This window comes from Tyto alba, unplaced genomic scaffold (genome assembly GCF_018691265.1).
Source record: "Tyto alba isolate M040663 unplaced genomic scaffold, T.alba_DEE_v4.0 Super-Scaffold_24, whole genome shotgun sequence".
NCBI lineage: Eukaryota > Metazoa > Chordata > Aves > Strigiformes > Tytonidae > Tyto > Tyto alba.
In genome coordinates this window covers 772,053-800,012 of record NW_024881298.1, presented here as the reverse complement: position 1 = coordinate 800,012, position 27,960 = coordinate 772,053, and the positions used below count along the sequence as shown (strand labels likewise).

Sequence of the window (27,960 nt, the reverse complement as noted above, 5' to 3'; positions counted from 1 at the left end):
AATTGGAAATTATTTTGAAGAGATACGTTTTCGGATAAGAATTGCAAATGACTTCTGAAGAGACATGAGCAGTCATTCCTGCTGAGAGTCAATTGACTGAATCAGCTTCTTGAGTGCATCCTTGATCTCCTGGTTCCTCAAGCTGTAGATGAGGGGGTTCACTGCTGGAGGCACCACCGAGTACAGAAATGACACCACCAGGTCCAGGGATGGGGAGGAAATGGAGGGGGGCTTCAGGTAGGCAAACATGACAGTGCTGATTAACAGGGAGACCACAGTCAGGTGAGGGAGACATGTGGAAAAAGATTTGTGCCGTCCCTGCTCAGAAGGGATCCTCAGCACAACCCTGAAGATCTGGACATAGGACAGCACTATGAAAACAAAACACCCAAATGCTAAACAGACACTAACCACAAGGAGCCCAACTTCCCTGAGGTAGGAGTCTGAGAAGGAGAGCTTGAGGATCCGGGGGATTTCACAGAAGTACTGGTCCACAGCATTGCCTTGGCAGAGTGGTAGGGAAAATGTGTTGGCTGTGTGCAGGAGAGAATTGAGCAACGCAGTGCCCCAGGCAGCTGCTGCCATGTGGACACAAGCTCTGCTGCCCAGGAGGGTCCCGTAGTGCAGGGGTTGGCAGATGGCAACGTAGCGGTCGTAGGACATGATGGTGAGAAGAGAAAAGTCTGCTGCAGTGAAGAAAACAAAGAAAAAGTTCTGGGCAGCACATCCTGCATAGGAGATGTTCCTGGTGTCCCAGAGGGAATTAGCCATGGATTTGGGGAGAGTGGTGGAGATGGAGCCCAGGTCGAGCAGGGAGAGGTTGAGGAGGAAGAAGTACATGGGGGTGTGGAGGTGGTGGTCGCAGGCGATGGCGGTGATGATGAGGCCGTTGCCCAGGAGGGCAGCCAGGTAGATGCCCAGGAAGAGCCAGAAGTGCAAGAGCTGCAGCTCCTGTCTATCTGCAAATGCCAGGAGGAGAAATTCGGTGATGGAGCTACAATTAAACATTTGCTTTCACCAAACATGAGAGCCTGTTCAAGGAGAAAAGACACTGACAAGTTAGGATAGACTTCTCTGAGATAAGTCAAAATCCATTCTCCTAAACCTGTCCCTGATGATTCATGCCACTCCCTTTTCTTGTCAGAGATCTTCCTTCAGTTCTGTAGCTGAAGATCTGTTTGGTGATTCCCAAGCGTGACAGGAGGGAAAGTGTCTTTGCCTGCTGTATGTAGAGGAGTTGTCCCTTTCTCTGACTTTGTCAGAAAAAAACCTGTCCCAAACCCAGATGGGTTTTTCAGCATCTGTTCTGCCGGCGCTAAGGAACAGAAAAAAAAAAAGGCAGGTTGAGAGGGTTTTCTGCTGCACTCAGGGAGAGCAGATTGAGTCCTGTGAGGTGAGACAATTGGCTGTGCCTTAGTGCAGAGAGAGAGCAGCAGGTCTGTCCTTCTGTCTTGTTCCCAGCTGCCCTGGACTTGCATATTTCTGAGTCTGAGGGTGATTACACTCCCGTCTTATCCTGAAAAGCAATCAGACACTGCTGAGAGCAGAGGGATCCCTGCAGAGCACCAATGTCTCACCCTTTCTCCAAGTTCTCAGCACCCCTTTAGCCATGACACCCACGGCTCACAGAGTCCCCTGGAAGCAGCAGACAGTTGGGATGGACACCCCAAGGAGAGAGCCAAGGGTCCGAACCACGGCAACTTCTTAAGGGAGAGCCAGCTCCTGGCCCAGCCTCACAGACTGCATTGCCCAGAGCTTCACGGCTTAGAGGAAAGCTGGGACACCTCATTGCTGGGGGCACATCTGCAGAGGAGGGCTCCCAAGCTCTGTGCCTGACTCTGCAGCTGAAACCCCCTTCCCAGAGAGCCTGTCAGCAACACAAAGATCTCTGAGCAAGGTGAGGAGAGGGACAGACGGGCACTCAGGAAAGCCTTTCCCTTCTGCAGCTCTGCACAGCCCCTCCCAGACAGCAGCAATGCAGGACAGACGCCCTCAGGCCCTGCTCAGCGGGAACTGGGCCCCTGGAAGCAGAGATGCACTTCATCCCTTCTGCTGGGCTGCTGGGCCAGGAGGTGACGGGCTAAGGGCTGTGCTGGGTGGCAGAGGAGACAAGAGGAGTGTTGCTCAGGGAAGGAGTCTACCCTGCAGCAGGGTTTCCCTTAACATTTCCCTCCATCCCTGCCCACATCTCCACTGCCTGGAGCTGTCCAGGCTGGCAGTTCTGTCTTTGAGCCCATGTTTCGTCCGTGCCAGTGCTCACAGTCCCCATCCCAGCCCCTGTGTGCACAGCTCTGCCCTGCAGCCACTCTGTGTGTGCAGGGCACCCAAACCCTGATGAAAATGGAAAGGTGACACTAATCTGTTCTGTAGGCTGGTGGGGGCTGAAGGCACTTACTGAGGTTCATATTAAATATCTTTGTGAAAGCTTAAGTGTGTCAGCCCCTGCTCTCATCTGCACAGCTGAGTTTCCTTTCCCACCATGAGGAGCCAGAGAAAATTGGAAGCAGAGAGTCCAGAAAGAACATACACAAACAGAATATCCTGAGCTGAACATATTTGTGACAAGTTCCCTGGGAAATGAGCTGGGCATAAGCTGGAGCTGTGAGCATCCCTGATCCACGTAGCCAGCCTCTGGAGAGCAGAAGGAGCCTGCCCTGGCGGGGGTCTCTCCTTCGCCCCACAGCTTCTCCCCACAGAACCGTGGGGAGCTCCCCGGGCAGAGTGCTGACCCTGGCAGGCGGCAGAGTCCCTGCCCCAGCACACAGCCCCCTGGGGTGCAGGGACCCTGCTGGGAAGGACAGCCCTGGGCACCCCTGCCTGCACACCCGGCTGCACACCCCTGCAGCTGGCCCCGCCAGAAGGCAGCCCTCATGCCCTGGCCCTCGCAGGGGGCATCAGGGAAGCCTTGCTCAGGAGCACCTCCTCCTCCTCCTCCTCCTCTAGGCAGGAGGCAGATTCCTGGCGGATCTGCTGCCTTCCCCAGATCCCTCCCCGAGCTGCAGCTGCATTGCCCTGCACCCCCAGACTTACTGTGGCCAGGGCCCTGACACTTTCTCCTCCTCGGAGCTCTCAGCAGCCTCCCAGCCCAGGCTGCCTTGAAGCTGTGTGTGCCTCGCTGCTCTGCCTGCTGGGTGCCTGCAGGCAGTGCCCTCAGCCCTGCTGCGCTTTGCAGAGGAGCTGCTCCTGGGCAGAGCTGTCTCTCTGCAGCGCTGCCCACTTGCCAGGAGCTCCCTCCGGCCCAGGAGCCTGGCCCAGCTCAGCACCACAGCAACAGCCCAAGGCAGTTTAATGACCCCTCAGGAGGGTTTGGTGACAAGTCCATCAACCTCAGGCACACAGAGAAGCTGAAGAAACCTCTGAAGAAGTCAGAGTTAAATTGAAACTCCGAAGTTTCTTGTAGCCTTAATGGGTCCCACTGAGGGCCACTGTTGACAAAGCCTCCTCAGGGTCCCGTTAAAGCAGAAATCTGGAGGCAGTGATGACAGGTTGGAAACTAAAAGAGAAAGGTGGCTCTGATGCTGAGTAAACCTGAATGTGTTGCATTAAGCCAAAGTTCCAAGTCCTAAGCCCATTAACCAAATGGCCAAGCCACGACCCCCAGCCCCTGGGAAGGGAGATCCTATCCCTCCCACATTCCTCAGGGCTCTTCCTGGGGTAGGGGGTATGGAGATGTGCACCTCCCAGGCTCCTGAGGATGGACAAGGAGGCCATGAGGCCCCCGTGCTGCAAGGGACTGTGCCTCCTCACAGGCATCAGTGGTAGAGACAACAGCCATACCAAAGTCATGAAGGGGTTGACAATTTTGGTGTTTTTTCAGCTTTCCCACAGCCCTCTGTCATCTCCACCACAGGCTGTCCTATGGGGTTGCATGCCCTGCGCCTCTTTCCCTGCAGCCTGTCCTCATCCCCCAGCTCTCTCACCTCACTCTGCCTGAGCATCTTCCTTTCTTTCCTGACATTTCACCATCCTCCCTGGCTCTTCCTTGAAAAACAAAGCCTTGTTCTGATCCGTACTCCTCCTGGGTCATGTGTTGCACCACAGCATTTATCCTGTTGTCCAGTCTGGACTTCCCCATCTGCACAGTATGACATTATTTCTTTCTCATGCTGTTTTCCACTAGGAAGAAAAAGTCCACCGTCTCTCAAACCACCCTTCAAGGGTTCTTGGGCTACTCCTAGACTGTCCCAAGTCTCCACAACACTTAGCCCAGAATGTTTATATCTAAGCACATTGCACATGGGCTTGAGTCCTTTAAACCCCATCTTGGGGTGATGTCTGGGTACTCTCAAAGGTGTTTGGAGATGAAAACATAGTGGTTACAGGTCAAGAAAGATGGAGAGACTTTTCACCAGGATCTGTATTGGAAGGGCAAGCGGCAATGGTGTTAAAATGAAAGAGGGTAGATTTAGATTTGAAATAAAGAAGAAATGTTTTGATGAGGATGCTGAGATACTGGAACAGGTTTCCTAGAGCAGTTCCAAGGAGGGGCAATTCACCACTTCTCTGGGCAACCTCTTCCAGTGTTTAACTACCCTCATAGTAAAGAATTTCCTCCTTTTATCTAATCTAAATCTACCCTCTTTCAGTTTAAACCCATTACCCTTTGTCCTATCCCTGCAATCCCTGATAAATAGTCCCTCCGCATCATTCCTGTAGCCCTGTTTAAGTCCTGGAAGGCCACTAGAATTTCTCCCTTGGAACCTTCTCTTCTTCAGTCTGAACAAAACAAACTCTCTCAGCCTGTCCTCACAAGGGAGGTGCTCCAGCCCCCAGTCATCTTCACGGCCTCCTCTGGACCTGCTTGAGCACATCCATGTCCTTTCTATGTTTGTATCACGAGGGCTGGAAACCAGACTACAGGGCCGGTCTCATGAGAGCAGAGCAGAATGGGAGAATCCCCCACCTTGACCTGCTGGCCACACTTCTTTTGATGCAGCCCAGGACACGGTTGGTTTTCTGGCCTGCGAGTGCACATTGCTGGTTCGCAGCTAGTTTTCCATGAACTACCACCCCCAAGTCCTTCTCCGCAGGGCTGCTCTCAATCCACTCCTTGCCCAGCATCTATTTGTATGTGAGGTTGTCCCAAACCATGGGTAGGACCTTGAACTTGGCCTTGTTGAACTTCATGAGGTTTATATGGGCCCACTTCTCCTGCCTGTCCAGGTTCCTCTGGATGGCATCCCTTCCCTCCAGCATGTCACCATACCACACAGTTTGGTGTCATCTGTGAACTTGCTGAGGATGTACTCGATCCCACTGTCCATGACGGCGACAAAGATGTCAATCAATACCAGCCCCAACTCCAACCCCTGAGGAATGCCCCTCATCTCTGTTCTCCAACTGGATGTTGAGCCAGTGACCTCAGCTCTTTGAGTGTGACCATCCAACCAATTCTTTATCCACCAAGTGGTCTATCTGCCAAATCACTGTCTCTCCAACTTATAGACGAGGATGTCATGCGGGACCGTGTCAAGTGCTTTGCACAAGTCCACATAGATGATGCCAGCTGCTCCTCCAACTGTTCTTTTGTGAGGCCAGCAACAGGCAAGACTGGTGTGTGCATGTCATGTTGGTGTGTATGTCAGTGGGTGTAACTCATGGTTTGAGCCTGTTCGGCAGCCAACCCCACACAGCTCCCACCTGAGAATGGGGAAGGAAGCAGAGGGGCAAAGGGAGATTCACGGGTTGAGATAGGAACAGTTTAATAATGGTAATAAAATAATAGGGTGGCAGTATGAACGGGTAATGTACAGTGCAATTGCTCACCGCCCGCCAACTGACACCCAGCCGGCTCCCGGCCAGCGATCCTGAAACACAAAGATGCCGCGACCACAACCCAAAAGTGAGAGCGCGCCCCTTCCCACCAACCCCTCCTTTATATGGTGAGCATAACGTCACATGACATGGAATATTGGCCAATCCAGGTCCGGTGCTCCGGCTCTGTTCCCTCTCTGCTTCTTTGAGCCTGTGAACAGGCAGGACACGGGGAGCTGGAGAGTCCCTGAAATCTCCGTGTGCATCAGCACTCCTACAGCTACCAAAAAGGAACATGAACTCTATTCCAGTCTGAACCAGGACCGTGTCCACCCCTTGTTCCATATCCTTTGCATTATCCTCGGGTTCCATATTTCCTAATACAGTCTAATTAATTACTGTCCTCTTCCCTGGTCTTAGGCATGTGCACACAGATATAATTCCCTTAGCCCATGGGCCATGTTAAGCCCATACGTGGAATTACCTTTGCCCAAGGACCTGGGTACACTTGGTCCTTGCAGTCTATATACTGCAGAATGTATCGTGAGTTCATTTGGTCCATAGTGTCAGGTTCCATCTGTCATAACAGTCCCTTCAGGCAGGAGGAGGGATGCTCAGTCAGTAGGGCACAGGTGTCCTTGGGCCTGGCAGGAGGATGGCATGCAGTCTCTGTTGCAGCTGGAGCTGGTGGCTGATGTATCTGACGCTGTCTGTATTCAGTCTGCAGCAGTCGCTGGATATCAGTTGCTGAAACCAATCGTGACTACATCCAAGTTCATGTTTTCCTTTATGAATATGATGCCATTAGCATAATACGTGTCAACCATAGCAATGCATTTATAGGGTTGTTTGGTGATTAATGTAATACAGTTTATTGCCTATTTTCACCTAACATTAAGTCCCCTTGAGGCACACATTGGATGTCCCCGTCCTTCTGCATTGCCCACCAAGTGCACCCACGTCCTTGGGCAAAGGAAATCCCACGTATGGGCTTACTTTTACCTGAAGTAGGAGTAACCCAAATAGTCTTCCCCAGCATGTTCTTAAGGTGCACTACCGGGATTCTACCTCCATCTGCAGTATGTAGAATGTTTGACTGGGAACATCCTCATTGGTAGATCCTCTAGTATTGACCAACCAGGTGGCCTTTGTTAAATGTCTGTCCCAGTGTTTAAAAGTTCCTCCTCCCATTGCTCTCAGCATGGTCTTTAGTAGCCCATTGTACCACTCAATTTTCCCAGAGGCTGGTGCATGGTAGGGGATGTGATATACCCCCTCAATGCCATGTTCTTTTGCCCAGGTGTTGATGAGATTATTTTGAAAATGAGTGCCATTATCTGACTCAATTCTTTCTGGGGTACCATGTTGCCACAGGACTTGTTTTTCAAGGCCCAGAATAGTGTTCCGAGCAGTGGCATGGGGCACGGCCTATGTTTCCACCCCCGGTAGTTGCTTCCTCCATTGTGAACACATAAAGTTTGCCATGCCAAGTATTGTGGAAGCGAAATGTAATCACTCTGGCAAGCCTCCCCATATCTATATTTTAACCATAGCCCTCCATACCAAAGAGGTTTTAATCTCTTGGCTTGCCTGATTGCAGCACCTGTGTGACAGTTGTCGTGGTTTGAGCATGGTCAGCAGCTAAATGCCACGCAGCCACTCACCCACCCTCCCCCCACTTGGGAATGGGGAGGGAATCGGAGGGGCAAAGGGAGACTCGCGGGTTGAGATAAAAACAGTTTAATAACAGTAACAGAATAATATGGTGACATGATGAATGGGTAATGTACAATACAGCTGCTCACCACCTGCCGACCGACACCGCCTGCTCCCGGCCGGCGATCCCGAACACAAAGACGCCACGGCAACACTCCCGGAAGGGATCCCCTCCCGGCTCACTCCTTCCTTTATATAGTGAGCACACATCACATGACATGGGATAGCGGCCAATCCGGGCCCAGCACTCCAGCTGTGCTCCCCCCACCCGCACACAGGCGAGGGCACTGGGGCCTGGAGAGCCTCTGGAATCTCAGTGTGCTGCAGCACTCCTCTAGCTACCAAAATGAACAGGAACTCTATTCCAGCCCGAACCAGGACAGGGGCCCTGTGTGTAACTGCGTGTCTGTGTGCCTGTATGCCTGCATGAGAGAAGTGAAACGCAGCACAGCTGCTAAGTGAGTGCGGAGTTCTGATCCCCACTTCCATGTCCTCCATGAGAGTGGCCGGAAGTGAGCGAAGCGAATGAAGTGTATGTCAGATTTTAAAATAGTATTGTTTGAGCCTGTGGTTAACTTTTGGTGCCCCATACACAGACCCGAGGATTTTTCTTGTAATCCAATCTTTGTTTTGAATGCTTTGGTTATGGACAAGATGTCTGGGTGGAATTTGGAGACGATTTCTGGTGTAGTAAATGTAAGGGAAGTGATCTGACTGGTACAGAATTGAGCGCTCGGGTCAGCTTAAAAGAACGTATTGTGGGAACCTAGGAAACTTACAGAGGCAATAGAAGCAGAATGTGGATAAGCCCTCCAGGCTAACAATATGGGAGGGAAAAAGAGTGGGGGTATAGTGAAAAAGAGCCCTCTGGGCTGCATCTTAGCCCATTGGAAGGAAATCAGAGGCACACCAGGTGGAAGTGTGAATAAAAGGACCTTATCTAAATATTGTATCCAGTGGTGGCCCCTGTATAAATTAGATGACGGGGAAAAATGGCCCTTTAACGGAACCTTGAATTATAATACTTTGTTGCAAGTGATGTTTTTGAGGAGAGAAGGAAAGTGGGATGAGGTCTCGTATGCAGACACTCCGAAATCACCCTGAGTATCAAACTGATTGTGGATTAAAGAACCCACAAGACCCAATGGTTTAGGCTCTAGAAAAGGAAAATATGAAAGAAGGAAAAGGAAAACTGAAAAGGTGCTGTTCAGCCTGTAGCATAGGTCCAAGATCCACAAGGCCGGAAAAGCTAAGGGATCCCAAGGTGGGAGAGCTGCCAGAATATTATAAACTCCCAGCAAATACACAACAAAAACGGGAGGATTTGGACCCAGGAACTCCTCCCGATAGCCTGGTCACTTTACATACCCGGAGTAAAAAGGAAACAGTAATGGTACGGGCACCCTTGAGAGAAGCTATAGGTCAAGGAGGAGAGCCTGTCCTAATAAAAATTCCCTTCTCCTCGCTTGATCTGGAAACATGGAAAATGTGGCGAAAAAACTATCAGCGTGATTCTGTGTGAGTGACCAAACACTTCCAGTTTCTGATAAAACAGCATAACCCTGACTGGAGTGATATTCGATTGTTATTAGACCATATGACAGAATCAGAAAAACAATTAATATTAAAACCAGCCCAAGATCTGGCTAGTGATTTTCTTAAGAATACGGGGGAAGATATAAAAGCTCATTTCCCCTTACAGGATCCAGGATGGATCCCTAATAGAGGGGCGCATGTAAGGTTGCTGAGTACATGCAGGGATTGGGTTGTGAGAGGAATGGAGAAGGCTATCCCAAAAACAATTAATTGGTCAACTTTGTATGCCATTTAGCAAGGTCTAAGGGATATCCCCTCGGAATTTTTGGATAAATTACGGGATACTATGAAGCAGTACACCCCTTTAGACCCAGGATCGGAAGTAGGCACTCAACAGTTAGTGTCTCTGTTCATCGGGCAATCAGCGAGCGACATCAGAGGAAGCTGCAGAAATTGAAGCTGGTGGAAAGCAGGAATTTGGAGACTTTGTTAGATGAGGCATGGAGAGTGTTTAGCAACAGAGAGGAGGATGGTCGAAGAAGAGACCAAAGGGTGTTGGTAGCGGTGTTACAAGAAAATAAAGAATTCAGGAGTATGGGACCAAGGGGGCCTTTGGGAAGGGATCAATGCTCATGGTGTAAACAAAGGGGACATTGGAAGAATTAATATCTGGAAAGACGAAAAAGGAAAGGGATACAGGCATGTCAAAGAAGATTGTCGAGAACCTGGGGAATCTACCCTAGCAGATCCACTGGTTACATTAAAGCTGTGGAAACGACAACAGAATATAAAATTTCTAGTAGATACTGGAGCAACACTTTGGGTTTTGAATGAGGCTTTAACACCTATGGATAATGATTTGTAACAGTAAGGGGAGTTATCGGCCAAAGTGAAAAGGCGTACTTTTTAAAACCCTTTAAATTTAAATTAGGAAAACAATTGGGAATACACAAATTCTTACATATGCCTAATTCCCCAAGACCTCTATTAGGCCAAGACCTATTGGAGCAGTTGAAAGCAAAAGTAACATCTGAGGGAGGAAAAATAGAATTTCAAGTGGGGAATGATCAGCTAATTGAATTTTGAGTCTGCACCTTATAGACACTCCTGTCAGTCCAGGAGTGCCTGAAGAAGTCCGTAATCAAGTATATCTGAGAGTATGGGACTGGGAAACATGAGGAAGGGTGAAAAATGCCTCCCCAATAACAGTAAAACTTAAAACAGGAAGGTGGCCTGTGAGAATTAGGCAATACCTCCTTAGGACAGAAGATAGTGAAGGAATCCAGCCAGTAATTGACTGATTCATCAAATTTGGGTTGTTAACAGAGTGTGAATCAGAATGTAACACTCTCATTTTACCAGTCAAAAAGCCAGATGGGAGATATTGGATAGTGCAGGATCTCAGAGCTATCAAAAGGATGGTTGAAGTCTTGCACCCTGTTGTGGCCAACCCATACACATTATTAACCAAATTAGCACTTGAATTGGCCTGGTTTACGATATTGGACCTAAAAGATGCCTTCTTTTGCCTACCCTTGAGCCCTGAAAGTCAGTTGCTGTTTTCATTTGAATGGGAAAACCCTGACTCTGGAAGAAAAACACAATTAACATGGACTGTGTTACCACAGGGGTTTAAGAATACCCCCGCTCTTTTTGGAAATCAATTAGCCACGGATTTGGAGAAGTGGGAATGATCACATGGAGTTGGGATAATACTACAATATGTGGATGATTTATCAATAGCCACAGAAACAAGTGAGATATGCATCGTATGGACAGTTAGTCTGCTAAATTTCCTTGGACTTAATGGCTATCGAGTCTCTCCACAGAAAGCCCAAGTGGCCCAGCAGCTGGTGACTTACCTTGGATACAAGATAAGTGCTGGAAAAGATCTCTAGGCACAGCAAGAAAGGAGGCCATATGCCAGACCCCTCAACCACAGGCAGCTAAGGAGCTCCATACATTTTTAGGAATGATGGGATGGTGTCTCCACTGGATATACAACTATGGGCTCCTGGTAAGGCCACGTTATGAACTGTTAAAATCCAGTCTGGGAAGCCTCACTTGGAACGGGGAAGCAGATCAAGTTTTCCAGCAACTGAAGAGGAAGCTCATGGAGGCCCCTGTCTTGGGGCTACCGGATACAACTGAACCATTTTGGCTGTTCTCCCATGAGAAGCAGGGACTAGCCCTGGGAATCCTGGCTCAGAATGTGGGACCATGCAGAAGAGCAGTGGTGTACTTCTCCAAACAACTTGATGAAGTAAGTAAAGGTTGGCCTAGCTGCCTAAGGGCAGTAACAGCACTAGTGCTAAACATTCAAGAAGCACGCAAATTCACATTAGGCCAAAGGACCACAGTGTTACTATCCCATACCATATCTACAGTATTAGAGGTGAAATGGGGGCACTGACACTCACCACAAAGATTTCTTAAGTACCAGGCCGTTCTAGTGGATCAGGATGATGTGGAAGTAGTCGTTACTAACATTGTCAACTCAGCATCTTTCCTCAGTGGAAATACAGGGGAACCGGTATCACATGACTGCCTGGAAACGGTTGAAGCAGTAGCGGATCCGATCTGAAGGAGGAACCTTTAGCAGACGTGGAGGACTCCTGGTATACAGACGGGAGCAGCTTCGTTCAACAAGGTGTCTGCAAAGCAGGGTATGCTGTAACCACTCCGCAGCCCCTGCCCCAGATACCTTGGCACAAAAAGCAGAATTGATACCCTTAATCAGAGCACTGGAACTAGCCAAAGGCAAAAATAAACATCTGGACAGACTCTAAATACACCTTTGGGGTGGTCCATGCCCATGGGGCCATATGGAAAGGAAGAGGACTCCTGTCCACCCAAGGGAAAATTATAAAGCATGCTGAAGAGATTCTTAAGTTCCTGGAAGCCGTCCAGCTGCTCGAGAAGGTGGCTATTATGCATTGCAAAGCTCACCAGAAAGGAAACACTGCCCAGGAGTTGGGCAATGCCATGGTGGACCACAAGGCTAAAAGAGTGACAGAGAAGGGTGATGTAAGGGTACAGTCTTTGGTCCCAGATGGTAAAATACATATTGATTGTGAACCCAGATATTCAAAAGAAGATCAGAAACTAATTGAGGACTTGGGAAGGAAAGTTGAAACAGGTGGTTGGGCTAAAACTCTGCAAGGAAAATTAATCATACCATTCACATTGTTGTAGCCCATTGCCATGGCAGAACATAGAAAATCTCATTGGGGAACAGAGGCTCTGTATAGGTATTTGAACCAGCGTGTAATTGCCCGGAACTTTTACACTAATGTTAAACAGGTGACCCAGCAGTGTGAAATATGTTTACAGAATAATCCTAAAATGGGCCTCAAAGCCCAACTAGGACAAATAGGAAGGGGAAACTATACGGGACAGCAATGGCAAACTGACTTCACAGAGCTCCCAAGAAAAGGAGGGTACCAGTATTTATTGGTCCTAACAGACACCTTTTCAGGTTGGCTGGAAGCATTCCCTTGCTGAACCAGTAAAGCCTGAGAGGTGACCAAGGTCATATTACAATAAGTAATACCAAGGTTTGGGGTTACAGTGGATGTATCCTTGGACCGAGGGTCGCACTTCATTGCAAAAGTTGTTCAACAACAAGTTAGCAAACTTCTGGGGATAGTTTGGCAGTTACATACCCCATATAGGCCACAAGCAAGTGTCCAGGTGGAGAAAATGAACCACCTCATTAAAATACAGATTGTCAAATTGGGACAAGAAGCTGAATTGCCCTGGCCTCAGGCCCTACCATTTGCCATAGTGAGATTGAAAAAGCCATGGTAAATATTTTGGCAGAAATGGAAATAATAGCAGACGCAACTACTTATGCCCTTGTACGTTTAGACCAGTAGGTAAAATCCCTGAAGGGAGTAGATTTTCAAAACAGAATTGTAGGTAGTCAGGGCCTGGCGGTTGGAAGATATCGCGCTGTACGGAAAGATAGGGCCCCTTTTTTCTGATAGCCCGATAGCCAATAGTAATGAGGCAGTGATGTAAGCAGACGGAAGTGACGTTGTAAACCCAAGCTATATAAGGTCTGTATATTCACAATAAAACGCCATTTGCCACCCACCACATTGGTGTCTGTGAGCTGATGGCCCGAGCGGCCTGGGGTTGGTCGCCGTGCTGTTCCTAAACCAGGTCGCCACGCCTCTGAAAGGCAACAAGTGGTGCCGAAACCCAGGAATCGCCTGGAATCGGGTGAACGGCGGCCGGAGCAGCAGGACCAGCCCGGCGGGGAGGACGCTCTCAGACCAACAAGGAGAATGGAAGCCCTTGTGAAGGTCGTATTACAAATTCATAAGCAGTGGGGTATTGATTGTAAACCCAAAGATTTTACTCTCGCTATAGAGAGACTTTTAAAAATTGGGGTCATTGACCAGCCGGTCGATATCCTCCACCCTGAAGTGTGGGATAAATGCACTAAAGCATTAGCCGAGGAGACAATGTTCTCGGGAAGTGGGAAACTTGTACAGGCCTTACAGAAGGCCTTGCAAGAGCAGGAGACCTGGAGGGCGGCAAGGGACTGTTTGCAAACCACCCCGAAATTGGGAGTCAGGACGGCTACACAGACTTCGTGCCTTCCAGACAGTGATAATTCTGCCAAGCTTAAAGACCTGCGGGAGAGCGATGCGCCCTCCCCAATCCCCAAACCCTGGCCCACTTACGGAGGAGGAGAAACGAGCAAAGTCCTTTTGGGGCGGGCTAACGGAGGAAGCTAGAGGAGCCGCGGAGAAATCAGAATCTGGGGAAGTCTGGCCCACACCACCACCCTATGTGCCTCAAAATGGCGCCGAGCACAAGAGGGAAGGGCGGGGCAAAGATGTTTTCGGCGGGAAAAGGGAGGAAGTGCTAGAACTAACAAGCGTGAGTGAAAGGGAAGGGGAGGAGAATGAGGGAGAGTCAAGAGGGAGGGGACGGCCCGCCTGCAAGGGAAGTGGGTGGGGCGGAGCCCAACGAAAAGGGACTGGAATCCGGCAGTGACCAGTCAGTCTTGTTCCGGCTCCGACTCAGACACTAGCTGGGAAGAGCGGCTTGCAGCAAAATCAGGAGTGAGGATTGGAAGAAGGGTGGATAGGGCTAAAAGCCAGCATACCTCCACCCAAATTAAAGAAGAGCCGCAAGGGGGATCTGTTCCCTTTATAATACCTCAAATGATACCACCATTAGTGTTCCCTTCTTGATTGACACCGGAGCAGATGTTACAGTTATCTTTGAGACAAATTGGCCCTCACGTTGGAAACTGGAAAATGCCCCTCTGGTGGGTGGAGTCAGAGGATTAACCCGAGCTCAGAAGAGTGCTCAATTGGTAGCAATAACGCTTCACACTGAAAAAGGACCAGAAAAAACTATTACCCTCTTCCCATATGTCATTGCAGGTGTTCCACCCTTGTTGGGAAGGGACGCTCTAGTCTTATTGAAAGCTAGGGTGACAAATTTACTATGAGGGCCAATGCCGCACACCCACTTCCACCAATCAGACTAATATGGAAATCGTCAGACCCAGTGTGGGTTGAGCAGTGGCCCAAAAGATGATAAAGTTAAGTGGTGTCCGCTTAAGTCCATTAAACCAGACCTCCAGAATAAAACTAACGAAAATTGTGAGTTTTTGTCCACAGGACCGGATTATCGGACACTCCCGTAACCCGTATGCACCGGTGGTAAGAGAAGACGACGAGGCGACAAGCAGCCTGTCCACACCTGGGGAGTTCCCTACCTTCCGGTCGCTGAATCAGTCAAACCCGAACCTTACGAGTTCTTGCTGGTTATGTTATGATGTATATCCCCCTTTCTATGAGGGTGTTGCCCTCGATACTCCCTTTGACTATTCATCAGACAGCAGCCCGACCCAGTGTAAGTGGGACACACCACGAAAAGGAATTACCCTGAGCCAAGTCAGAGGCCAGGGTGTGTGTTTTAGTAACATCACACTGGCAAACTGGGAAAGTGCTGTTTGCGTAAAAACTGTTGTAATTAATAGAACCCATAAATGGGCGATCCCGTCCGCATCTGGGATGTGGATTTGCCACAAAACAGGGGTAACCCCCTGTGTGTTTCTTGAACTTTTTAATGACTCTGTTGATTTTTGCGTACAAATTTTGATTGTTCCCAGGGTCTTATACCATCCAGAAGAAGAGATGTACTATCATTGGGGAGAAGCTAACAGCAGGCTTCAAAAAAGAGAAGTGCTGACAGCTGTAACGATAGCGATGCTGCCTGGTCTGGGAGCAGCCGGCACGACCACAGGAGTGACCTCCCTGGTGACCCAACAACGAGGCCTAGCTCAGTTACAAACCACCATCGACGAAGATTTGGACAAAATAGAAAAATCCATGACTTTTTGGAACAATCCCTTTCTTCACTCTCAGAAGTTGTTTTACAAAATAGACGGGGATTAGAACTCCTGTTCATGCAACAGGGAGGCCTTTGTGCTGCCTTGAAAGAGGAATGTTGCTTTTATGTGGACCACACCGGAGTGGTTAGAGATTCGATGGCTAAATTAAGGGAAAGATTAGCTCAAAGAAAGAGAGACAGGGAAGTCCAACAAGGGTGGTTTGAATCATGGTTTAGCCATTCATCGTGGTTAACCACTATGATATCTACCTTAATGGGACCAATCGCAATGATCATATTGGCATTAGTTTTTGGACCTTGCATACTGAATAAACTCGTGTTGTTTGTCCAGAGCCAGTTAGAGACGGTTAACATCATGTTAGTGGAACGTCAACAACTGCTTTAAGAATGTGTTTCTTAGTTGTCCTTAGTCATCCCTAGTTATTTAGACATTCCTAATTATTCCCCTATTGCCACCCGCCGAAATTGCCTTATGCCTGTTGTCGCATGCAATATCTATGAATTTGACTCACTAGTAGCATTGAGCTTGCTTTTTAAAGTAACTTTTAAATCCATTTTAAGGTAACTTTTTAAATCCGATTGCTCGGTTTAGCATAGGGAGGGGGGAAATGTAGTTAGTCAGGGCCTGGCGGCCGGAAGATATCGCGCTGTATGGAAAGATAGGGCCCCTTTTTCTGATACCCCGATAGCCAATAGTAATGTAGCAGTGATGTAAGCAGACGGAAGTGACGTTGTAAACCCAAGCTATATAAGGCCTGTATATTCCTCAATAAAACGCTATTTGCCACCTACCACATTGGTGTCTGTGAGCTGATGGCCCGAGCGGCCTGGGGTTGGTCACTGTGCCGTTCCTGAACCAGGTCACCACGCCTCTGAAAGGCAACACAGAATGGCTCTAGATATAATCACAGCTCACATGGGAAGGGTGTGCACCTTGATCAATACAAGCTGTTGTATTTATGTAGATGAATCAAGTAGAACAGAGATTGACCTTCAGATTTGGGAACACTCAAAAGTCTTACATCAGGTATCCCTGGATGATACCTCGTATGGGTTTTCTAACCTCTGGGAAAAGCTCACCTCTTGGCTACCTAATGTCACAAAGCTTAAGCAGCTTTTTGTTATAGTTATCATGATTATTGTATTAGGATTATTAGTCTGTTGTGTGTTGCAATTTTTTTATGTGGATGGATAAACAAACTGGAAATACCGATGAGGAGTGAAAGAAACAAAATTTACAAGAAAACATTGAAAATGGCAAGTATTTTGCTAAAAGGAATGGTGCTTTATAGCAAAAGAATTTGCAAGGGTAAAAGGGAAGGGGAGACTTGATATAGAAAATAAACGCTTAGCAAAATAACTAGCAAGATAAGGGGATACTTGGTTGCAAAAGAACTTGAAAGTTAACATGAAACTTCTTCACAAGAAGCCTCCAATAGATAACAGGATATCCATCTGTTAATTAAGGCGTCTGCAAGAAGGAGCCATCTGGCTGGAGCCGGTTTTGCAGTTACTGGCTGAGGTAACTCAGCATTCTGGGACAAAGGTGAAGAGTACATGGTGAAGAAGACCACGAGCCTTCCTCCAAAAGACCCCGGCCCATGACCACACAATGGCAGTACGCATGTGGCAAGAAGGAGACTTAGGATAATGAGTGCCTGGAAATAATTACAATAATCACACCTATTCTTAGAACTAATTGTAATAACCCAGCCTGTACTAATGAATATGCATGGTTTTGTATCATAAATGATGCCTTCATGATACAGTGTACAAGCTTGGAGGGCAGATCGCCCTTGCACCCAGCGCTGCAATAAACATACCTGCTTTATAACTCTTTGTGAGTTGTAAAGTTTGTATCCACATGTCAGAAAACAGCATGCGAAAGACATAATAGAACAAAGTGAAGCAGGGGAGGTAGAGAATGGGGACAAAGAGAAAGAAATGTCACTCCAAGGGCAGTGCTGTGCTGCAACAAGTCACCCAGAGGGAGTCTGGAACAACCCACAACTTTGTGTTTCAAGGAAGAACCAGGAGGATGGATAGATACTCAGCATTGGTGCAGCCTCACCTTCGATACTGTGTGCAGTTCTGTGCCGCACAGCTTGAGAAGGACGTGAAGGTCCTCGAATGCATCCAGAGGAGGGCAACAAAGCTGGTGACAGGGCTGGAAGGAATGTGCTATGAGGAGTGATGGAGGACTTTGGGTTTGTCTGGTTTGGAGAGGAGGAGGCTGAGGAGTGACCTCATTGCTCTCTGCAGCTTCCTGAGGGGGCACATGGAGTGGGAGGTGCTGATCTCTTCTCCCTGGTATCCAGTGATAGGACACGTGGGAATGGTTCAACGCTGTGCCAGGGGAGATTTAGACTGGACATGAGGAAGCATTTGTTTTACCGAGTGGGTGACAAACACTGGAACAGGCTTCCCAGAGAGGTGGTCGATGTCCCAGGGTGGTCAGTGTTTAAGAGGCATTTGGCCAATGCCGTTAATACCATGCTGTAACTTGGTCAGCCCTGAATGGTCAGGCAGTTGGACTAGATGATGGTTGCAGGTCCCTCCCAACTGAAATAGTCTCATCTATTCTATTCTCTACCAGTGAGGGCAGTGAGATGCTCAGGTGAGAGCGAGGTGGGGAAGAAAGGCTGATGTTGAGAGTCTGCAGGGAAAGAGCTGCAGGTGTGGGACACTGAGGACAGCCTGTGGGAAAGACAACTGAAGGCTCTGGCAAGGCTAAGAGCCCCCAGCAGAACCAAGGTCTTTTCCCCCTTGCCTATGGCCATTGCCTCCATAACTAAGGCCTACCTGGACAAACGTTAATCTTAGGGTACCTGTATCTCATGGCCTCCTTGATCCACCCAGGAGACACTCACAGGTGTCATACCATAGTCTTGCCCTTGTCACCGCACATTCCCACATGACACTGTCCCAGGAAGAACCCTGGCCAACGTGTGAGGGACAGGATCTCCCTTCCCAGGGGCTGGGGGTCAGCCTTTGGCACTTTGGCTTAAACACCTGAAGGTTTACTAAGCACCAGAACCACCTTAACATTGTATTTGTTTGTCTCTCATTGACACTTCCAACTTCCTGCTCTAACCAGCCCCTGGGGAGACTTTGGTGCTGATGGCCCTCACTGGGACCCATTCACACTCCTTGAAACCTTAGGGGTTGCCTCTGATGTTGACTTCTTTGGCTGTTTCTTCAGGCTCCTCTCAGCATCTGAGGTTCATAATTTCAGCACCACAGACACCATGGGGCTCTTTCAAATGCAAAACGCCACGTGTCTTCCAATAGTTTTCTTCAGTTATCAAGCCTTGGACAGATAACTGCAGAGGTCTCTGGAGTGTATGTAAAGGGGAACATTTGACTGAGCATTTAATACAGAAGTATTTTTTAGTTTTAAGTTTATTGTATTACTTTTTCAGTTTACAGAAGTGATTACAGCCTCCTCTGATCTTGATGCAGAGGGTCTCCTAGTGCTGTCAGGATGGGTAGGGCCAGATCCTGCTGAAGGTCAGACACTGCATGGACAGCCTGATTCCTCACCTCCTCAGCCCTGCCACTTCTCTCATCGTCCCCCTGCCACTTGCAGCACTTCTCCTTCCATCAGCCTTCTCCACCCAGGCCTGCAGCTGGACATTACAGCTCCGCTGCACCAGCTCCCACTGGACTTCCTCAGAGACCTGGCTGCACACATGCACAGCAGAATTTCTCTTCATTATGAACCAACAGAAGGAAAATGTGGTAAAGTTTAAGCAACAATAACCCACACTCACTCAAGTGATGCTAAGTTGAAGCTGCCTCCAATGAGGTTCACCATCCACAGGAGGTAACCTCATGAGCAATGTCTCAGGCAGACCCAAGGGAAATGAGAGATCCAAACACAATGAAGGAGGTGGCTGAAGAGAGAATGAGACTGCTGAAAGACAAGGGCAGGCTTCTAAGTCCCTGAAGCTCAGCGCTTCAACCTGGGGTGTTGAGAGGGATCTGAGTGAGCAAGGAATAATAGGAAAGGAAAACTAGAGACCAGTGGAAACCACATAGGTCCAGCGAGTGTGCTGAGAAGATGGCTTTAGAGCTGGACAGGTGGGAAAATTATGAAGGTTAAAGGCACAGTATCCTGGACAGAGTCCTGGCAATGGCAGCAGTGGGGAAGAAGCATATGTCGTCTTCTCCTGCAGTTAATATACTTCCTAGAAATTCCCATGAAGTCATGGTGGAAAAACATCACCCTTTTATTAAAAGTTTTCTATCATCTCATCTGATGAGAAAGTGCTCAGGTGTTTTTTAAAAGTGGCAGGCAGTTCTTGCCCTTTCCAGACGGAGCTCAGCTGTCTGACCATGGACATTGAGTGCCCCTTGCAGACACCCCAGTGTGTCTGACATATTTCCCTGAGACTGGCTGCTGTCACACATGAGAGAAGGTCTGCAGGAGACCAGAGCCCCTGGGGAGATGCTGACAGAGGCTGGGCAGAGGGGCCCAGAAGACCTGCAATGGCACCAGGCATCTCTTTCCCTGTGGTTTAAGGCGTCTCTATCACTACAGTTACACCCCACCCTGATTCTGGAAATATTTTTTTCTTTCCATGCAGTAATTAAAAAAAAGTCATGAAATCCCCCAAAGACTAGTATATCAAAATGAAGCTAAACTCAACTAGGAGGAAATAAGCATAAAGAATTAAAAAATGTTGGAAATTTTGTTAAAAATTGTTCTTTGCATTTCATCATTCCTCATTTCTTCTTTTCATTTTTTCTTGACATTTTCTAAATATTTCTCTCATAGTCAAGCCTGCAGCATGAAAGAAAGATATTTTGATATCTTGCAGAGATCCCAGCACACTAAAACCCCTCGCCACCCAGGAGCATCCATGACACTGCTCACTGGCTGCACAAAGAGAGTCACCCACTAAGGTGGCAGGATCTGTCACCTGATAGTGGGGAGCTGGATGACAAACTGCAGGGAAACACACTGAATTTGAGTGGCCACATTTGCACTTGTCTTAACACATCTGTGTTATCTGTGAAGAAAGGGAGGAGACTGGTCTCCCCCAAAATCAGACATCTCCATGCAAATGTCTATGTCAAATCAAGTTGTCTTGACTTCCCTTTTTACTCAAAAGAGAGTCAGTAGTTGTCTCAACTGAAGTGTTTGGAGATCCTTTTCCTGGTGACCAGAGAATGCTCCAGAAGGGTTAATACAGGCCCTGGGTCACCCTTCCAAGAACCCCCTGGATACTTCAGCTACCCCAGGGCATCTCAGAGAGCAACAGCTGATGGATGTGGGCAAAGGAACTACTTGAATGAATTTGCTCCATCATCTTCCTAGGGACTGAGATGTGTCTGACCAGCCTGTAGTTCCATGGATGCTCGTTCTTGCCCTGCATGAAAATGGGTGCACTGCCTGCCTTTTCCCAATCACCAGAGAACTCCCTGTTTGCCCTGACATTTCAAAAGTGACCAGGAGCAGCGTTGCAATGACACCAGCCAGCTCTCCCAGCACCCTTGGGCACATCCTCTCTGGTCCCATGGACCTGTGTGTGCCCAAGTGCTGTGAGTGCTCCCCAGACACATCTTCCTCTGCCATGGGGGCAGACCTGCTAGCACAGGTGTTGGGACCAGGGAGGTCATGGTGGCAGATCTTACAGGGAGAAGAAGATGGTAAAACAAGGATTTCTTCAACTTTTCCAGGTCTTTACCACACACGTGCTGCCCCACTGAGCCATGAGACTCTTTTCCTAAGCTGACTCCTTGTTCTTCCAGTGAATTCAGAGAAAGCCTTCTGGTTTCTATCCCCATTCCTTGCTAATTCCAGCTCTGGCTGAGCTTTGGCATTCCTGCCTCCACCCCTTTACCCCAAGGCCATCTCTGTATCTGTCTCTTGGACAACCTGTTCCCTCTTCCACCCTTGTGCAATGCCTTCTGGTGTTTGATCTCTTCAGCCAGAAAACCCGTGTTCAACCCTACTATGCTCCAGCTAGGCCCCGCTCAAATCCCAGCACATCAGACTGATGTGTTTGATGGGTTTGGTGCTGTTATCCACAAAGATCCAAGATCTTTGGCTCCATGGATCTTGGCTCTCCAGAATCCCACCAAGCAGATGCTCAACCTTGTGAATGTGCTGTGCTGCAGAGCAAGGCTGTGATTCTGCTGCTTGTCTTTTTTCCCTGCCATTGTTACTGCAGCCATGGCTGCCCTCAGCATTCACATCCTCATCCAGTTCTGCATTGTGTGTGGGTGTCAGAGTCCAGCCCTAGCCAGTCATCGACTGCCTGTGCCAGCAAAGGGAGGGCTGGGGCAGGTGCCAGGGACCTGTCTGGGTGCTGGATCTGAGGAACCCTCTGTTACAGCTACCCGACCAGCTGCAGCAGGCAGGAGGGCAGGCCATGCTCAGGGACACACTGCTCAGCCCTATCTCCTCTGGATCAGACCTGGCATCGAGCAGCATGTCACCTCAGAACCACACCTGGGACTTCACCTTGGAGGGGGCTCACCCGGAGAGAAGTGCCCAGGAGTGAGCCAATACTCAGGCTGTGCGAGGGCTGATGAGGTTCCTGGAGGCCAAGACAGCAAAGGAACCAAGTGATTTAAAAGTGCTGTGAGGATGAATTACAGTGGAGGAGGTTGAAGTCCCACTGTCAACTGGAAGAAGAGCCTGTATGAGCAAGAGTGGACAGACACCCAAACAGCGGTTGTCTGAAACAAAGGGAGACAAATGCCGTTTGCGGGTGGAGTCCACATGAACTGGGAATACACCAGAAACTCCTTGTTGTCCAAGAACACTGCGATTGTATGTAAGTCAGATGTGGCATTCAGCTTCCCTGATTCCCAAACCCTACGTGTAGGAGCTTCAGGATGCAGCCCATGGCCTTTGAGGGTGTTAAAGCTGGATGTAGTGAGCTTCAGTGGTAATGTAGAGCTGCCTGAGGCAGTGCCTCCAGGCTCCCCTTGCAGTCAGTGGAGTGGAGGAGACATTTACCTGACTTGCCTTAGCGAGTCACGTAAGCACAGGAGGATCTGAGCCCCATAAGCATCTGTTGTGTCATTGGCTGATCAGATATCAGACAGGACATCATAGGATAAGATCACAGGGGCTCAGCATAGACCTTGGGAGGTCTATGGGAAACTCCTCTGCTCAAAGCAGGGTCAGGTATATGGTGAGACTTCTGTTCTTAGGGCTTGGTCCATCCAGGTCTCTAAAACCTGTATGGATGGAGGACTTCACAGCCTCTCAGGGTGGCCAGTGCTTGTTCCAAGGCTTGGCTAGCCTCATGGGGAGGAAGGTGAGGCCCCCCCTGCTATGCCATGCCCCTCAGCCATCCCTTCTCCAGGCTGAGGAAGCCTGTCAAGAGGAGCCCTGTCACTGAGCAGAGGCCTGGGAGAACTGGTTAGTAAAGCCTAAAGCAAGGAAGATGTTGATTCCCTCATCCCCACCTGTCTCTGCTGCTATGAATCCCCCTCCCCATTCAGCAGCAACTGGCATGTGCCTTGTTCAGCCTTTTACTACAAACGCAGGGACTGAAGCTCTTCATTTTGCTCTGGATGTTGCCTGCAGCCCCCATCAGCTCCAGGGGAGCTTTGGCTTTCCTAAACACATACCCTCACTCAGGTTCAATTTCTAAATTCCTCCTTCATCGCCTGTCCTTGCTTCCACTTCCTGAGCATTGGGCTGTGGCTCCCACCCATGACCTATCCCTGCACCAGTGCAGCCCCACTTCTCAACACATGCCCCCACAGTCCCCCCTCAACTGACACTGCACAGGACAGGGTGTATTTGGAGTGAGGAAACATCCCCCACGGGATCCCCTAGGCAAGATCTCAGCGTCCATCCCTACCAGCCATCATGCTTTTGCAACTCACCCATTTCCCATTCCTTCCCAAGGACTTCCTGCAGTCACACACAGAAGTGTCAGGGCTTTGTCAGGCACCCACAGCTGAGCTGACCTCGGGCACTCCTCTTACACACAGGGCTGTTCAGAGACACGAGTCCTTCCCTTGCACACGCAGAGGCAGTGCACTGCAGGAGCCATAGTGTCTCTCTGAACTCCTGCTGCCACCCCCAGAGGCTGGGAGGCACCTCAGCCCTGCGGTGCTCGCCCTGCTCTGCACCCGTGGAAGATGCCCCGAGGCATGAGGGATGGACACAGGGACTGCGATTCAGGGAAGCACAACCCAGTGCTGCATTCAGGGGGTTTCCCAGGGGATGTCATTCTCTACGTGAAGTGACTCCAAGACACAGTTTGTGCCACAGGCCTTCATGGCACCCCCAGGAATAGCTGATGGCATTTTTGATCCCTTAGGTTCATCCTACTGATGTATGAAAGAAGAGGCATTAACCAGGTGGTTTCTCAAGAAAACATTAACCAGATAACTCCGTCGCAAATGAATGAGAGAAAAACAGGATGAGCCCACCATCATCCTTGAGATAAGGAAGTACTGAGCCACCAAGATAAAGGAGCTACAAGTTAGCAACAAACCACATCCAACAAAGCCTGAAGGACGACATGTGCGTAACTACAGAACTGAGTCTGCGCAAAAGCAAGGGTCAGCTAGCAAACACAGTGAAGAAGACTACGAGCCTTCATCAGAAGACCCCTGCCCACAACCACCAAGAGATATTGCGGAGGCACGATGGGGAGGGACTTGGGGCGGGGGATATGTTAATGATTTCTCTGAATTAATTGTAATATTCCCTCCCTATTCCCGGAATTATAATGCATGTGTATTAGGACTGATGAATATGTAACTCTGGCATCATAAAAGGGGGCCGCTTTTGGCTCCAGGGCACGCACTCTGTTGCGGAGCAATCCCTCGTGCATCCAGCGCTGAATAAAAATACCTACTTTATAACCTCACTGGTTGTAAAGTTGTCTTTCTGCACGTCACTACCTCACATACATGATGTCCATGCTTACATCTCCTCCCTACAATGCAAACATGGCTTTCTCACCTACTCTGTTGGTGTCCCCCTGTGGAAGGACAAAGGACCTATCTGAGCTGGGCTCACAAGTGGTGGCTGTGAGGGGCCAGTCTGTTCTGAATGCCCTGGGGCAGTTTCCCCGGGGTGCCCAACGCACATGGGCACAGCCCAGCCCCTGCTCTTCTGGGCCTTCAGGTCTCTGGTAGGAGGCCTGGCTGTGCAAGGACACTGTTGTGTGCCCACACCCTGCACACTCACACTGCTCAGCACTCCAATGGTGTTTTCATCTGCAGGCCACTTTCCTGGCCGTGTTCTTGAGAGCAGCTTTGGAACAAGACCTGCGCCTTCAGGCAGTGCCCTGAGAAGATCACCTTTCTTCATGGAAATGCTGTTGTGGAGGCCAGCTCTGTCCCAGAAGTGCCCACTGCCTGTCCCTGCCTGCGGTCACAGAGCTCCCACCCAGCAGGACTGGGACCAAGCTGCCAGAGCACTCAGGCATTTCACCAGTGCACGGGCGGAGGAGGAAAGAGAGAATAAATGAGACCAAGCAGTGGTGCTCCCTGGCAGTGCTGCTCTGCCCGGATGCTTTTCCCATCCATCTCTGCATACAGCCACTGCCCGTGTACCTCCAGGGTAGGTCTCAAAAGAAGGAACACAGGAAAGTCACAGCAGGGTTCATGATTGTTTTTAAAACAGAGAGCAGGGCTCCTCATTTACATAGTCTCTTGGTCATACAGAAGTTGATAGACGCATATTTAAAAATGGCACAAACAATGAAGTAAATAAACCTGAAACCAACAATGAAAACCACAGGAAAAAAAAAAAAAAAAAAGGGATTGTCCTGTACTCAGTTACAATATGATTCATTAGTGGAACGTGATAAGCAGTTTATTGCTTTTGAAAATCATCCAGTCATCAGTTTCCATACTGCATCCTTGATCTCCTTGTTCCTCAAGCTGTAGATGAGGGGGTTCAGAGATGGAGGCACGACCGAGTACAGAAATGACACCACCAGGTCCAGGGATGGGGTGGAGATGGATGGGGGCTTCAGGTAGGCAAATATCGCAGTGCTGATAAACAGGGAGACCACGGCCAGGTGAGGGAGGCACGTGGAAAAGGCTTTGTGCCGTCCCTGCTCAGAGGGGATCCTCAGCACTGCCCTGAAGATCTGTATAGGACAGCAGAATGAAAACAAAAAACCCAAATGCTAAACAGACACTAACCACAAGGAGCCCAACTTCCCTGAGGTGGGAGCCTGAGCAGGAGAGCTTGAGGATCTGGGGGATTTCACAGAAGAACTGGTCCACAGCATTGCCTCCGCAGAGTGGTAGGGAAAATGTGTTGGCAGTGTGCAGGAGAGAAATGAGCAACGCAGTGCCCCAGGCAGCTGCTGCCATGTGGACACAAGCTCTGCTGCCCAGGAGGGTCCCGTAGTGCAGGGGTTGGCAGATGGCAACATAGCGGTCATAGGCCATGACGGTGAGAAGATAAAAGTCTGCTGAGATCAAGAAGAGAAAGAAAAAGACCTGGGCAGCACATCCCAAGTAGGAGATGTCCCTGGTGTCCGTTAGTAAATTTACCATGGCTTTGGGGAAGTGGTGGAGATGAAGCCCAGGTCAAGGACGGAGAGGTTGAGGAGGAAGAAGTACATGGGGGTGTGGAGGTGGTGGTTGCAGGCATGGCTGTGATGATGAGGCCGTTGCCCAGGAGGGCAGCCAGGTAGATGCCCAGGAAGAGCCAGAAGTGCAAGAGCTGCAGCTCCCGTCTGTCTGAAAATGCCAGGAGAAGAAATTCAGTTACTGAGCTGCTGTTGGACATTTGCTTCATCTTTGAGTAATGAGGGCCTGCCCAAGGAGAAGAAGGCAGTGAATGGTTAGCACTACCTTCTCTGATGAAAACTTGCTTCATTTCTCACAGAACACCCACCTACTCAGATCTGTCATTCCAGAAGTGCCTTCCTGCTGCTCCCTGGCTAGATCTCTGCTGTTTGCTGGCTGAGGGTGCAGTGGGGACCAAGGGATTCTGCTGTGGTCTCTGCAGGAGTCAGTCCTGCTGTGCCCCAACAGGCAGAGAGGAACCCGCAGTGATCGTTCCTTAAATCCCCTCATGAAATCACAGAGATTTCAGCACTGTCCCTCCCAGGGCACCCAGCTGCAGAGCAGAGCTGTAGGGCTCTGCTTTTCTTGCTTTTGCCCCTCTTGCCCTGTCTTACCTGAGCAGTGAGGATCAAAGGCAGACAGCCTTGATATTTCTTCTACACTCAGGAACTCCGTGGAGATCCCAGAGATGGAAATGGACAGACCCTCAGTGCAGAGTGAGGAGAGCCACTCTGTCCATCAGAATTACTCTCAGCTGCCCTGGGCTTGCATCTCTTGAATCTGGAGGAGGGTCACCCCCAGCTCTGCCCTTGAAAGGAAACTCCATGCTTCTGAGAGCAGAGGAATCCACTTTAAAACTCCCCTCCCTGGGAAAGATCTCTGAGGTTTTAGATTGCCTGCAGATGGGGTGTCTGGCAAAATGGTCATCTTTCTCCGCAGCCCATGGAGAGCCTTTCCTAGAGAGCCCCAGACTGGAAGGGGCTGGGGCACCTTGCTCCCTCCCATGGACACATCTGCATGGCAGGACCTGCAGGGCCAGTGGCTGAGCTGCAGCTGAAAGCCCCATCCCCAGAGAGCCTGCAAACCAGAGCAGCAGCAGCAGGGGCAGGTGGAGAAACAAGGAGAAATGCCCCAATGCTTCTGCCAAGGGAGGCAAGGCCAGGGAGGGACAGACGGACACTCAGGGGAGTCTCCTCTGCTGCAGCTCTGGCTGCAGAGGAGGCAGCTCCTGCCCTGGAGCCCAGGGCCTGGAGAGCAGAGGCTGTGCTGGCTGGGGAAGGAGAACAGGGGGGCTTCTTAGGGAAAACTCCTTCACTGAAGGGCTAATAGGGCAGCGCCCAAATACCACCCCTGAGCCATTGCTGTCAGCCTGTTTCTGTCCCTCCCTGCCAAAGCCTTTGGTGCCTGGAGCTGTCCCTGCCTGGAGATGATTCTGTGTCCCCTTATCTCCTCCCTGTCAGTGCTGCCAGACCCCATCCCATCCGCCCTGTGCTCAGCTCTGCCTTGTGGAACATTCCTGGCAGCAGGACACATCCCAGGGGCAGCTCTGTGTGTGCAGCAGATCAGGAGCAGATATGATAAACCCCAAGGAAAACACAGCAGTGACAGAGTTTTCAGTAGGAAAAGTAACAGATGAAAGGACATAATCAAAGTTTCCTAACAGAACTAATGACATCTCACTGTAATGCTCTGGGAGTTTGGGACTCTTTGCAAACCTATTAGTTCTGTTACTATCTCCAAGCCCACAAACAGAGCAAGAAACAGAAAGTGGAGATCCCGGAAAACAAATTTCTTCCAGGTAGCCCCTGCCTTGATGTGCTTCTTGAAAAGCTGCCTCTAGCAGTGTCCTAGAGGTGATCTGGAGCTATGAGCATCCCTGATCCATGCAGCAGCCTCTGGAGAGCAGAAGAACCCTGCCCTGGCAGGGGCTCTCCTTCCCCCCACAGCTTCTCCCCACAGCGCCGTGGGGAGCTCCCCGGGCAGGCTGAGTGCTGACCCTGGCAGGCGGCAGAGTCCCTGCCCCAGCACACAGCCCCCTGGGGTGCAGGGACCCTGCTGGGA

General features: G+C 49.7%; 1 pseudogene; it reads right to left on the bottom strand.

The window, feature by feature from the left end:
- Window positions 1-72: 72 nt before the first annotated feature.
- Window positions 73-26,128, bottom strand: LOC116963009 (annotated as a pseudogene).
- Window positions 26,129-27,960: the final 1,832 nt, after the last annotated feature.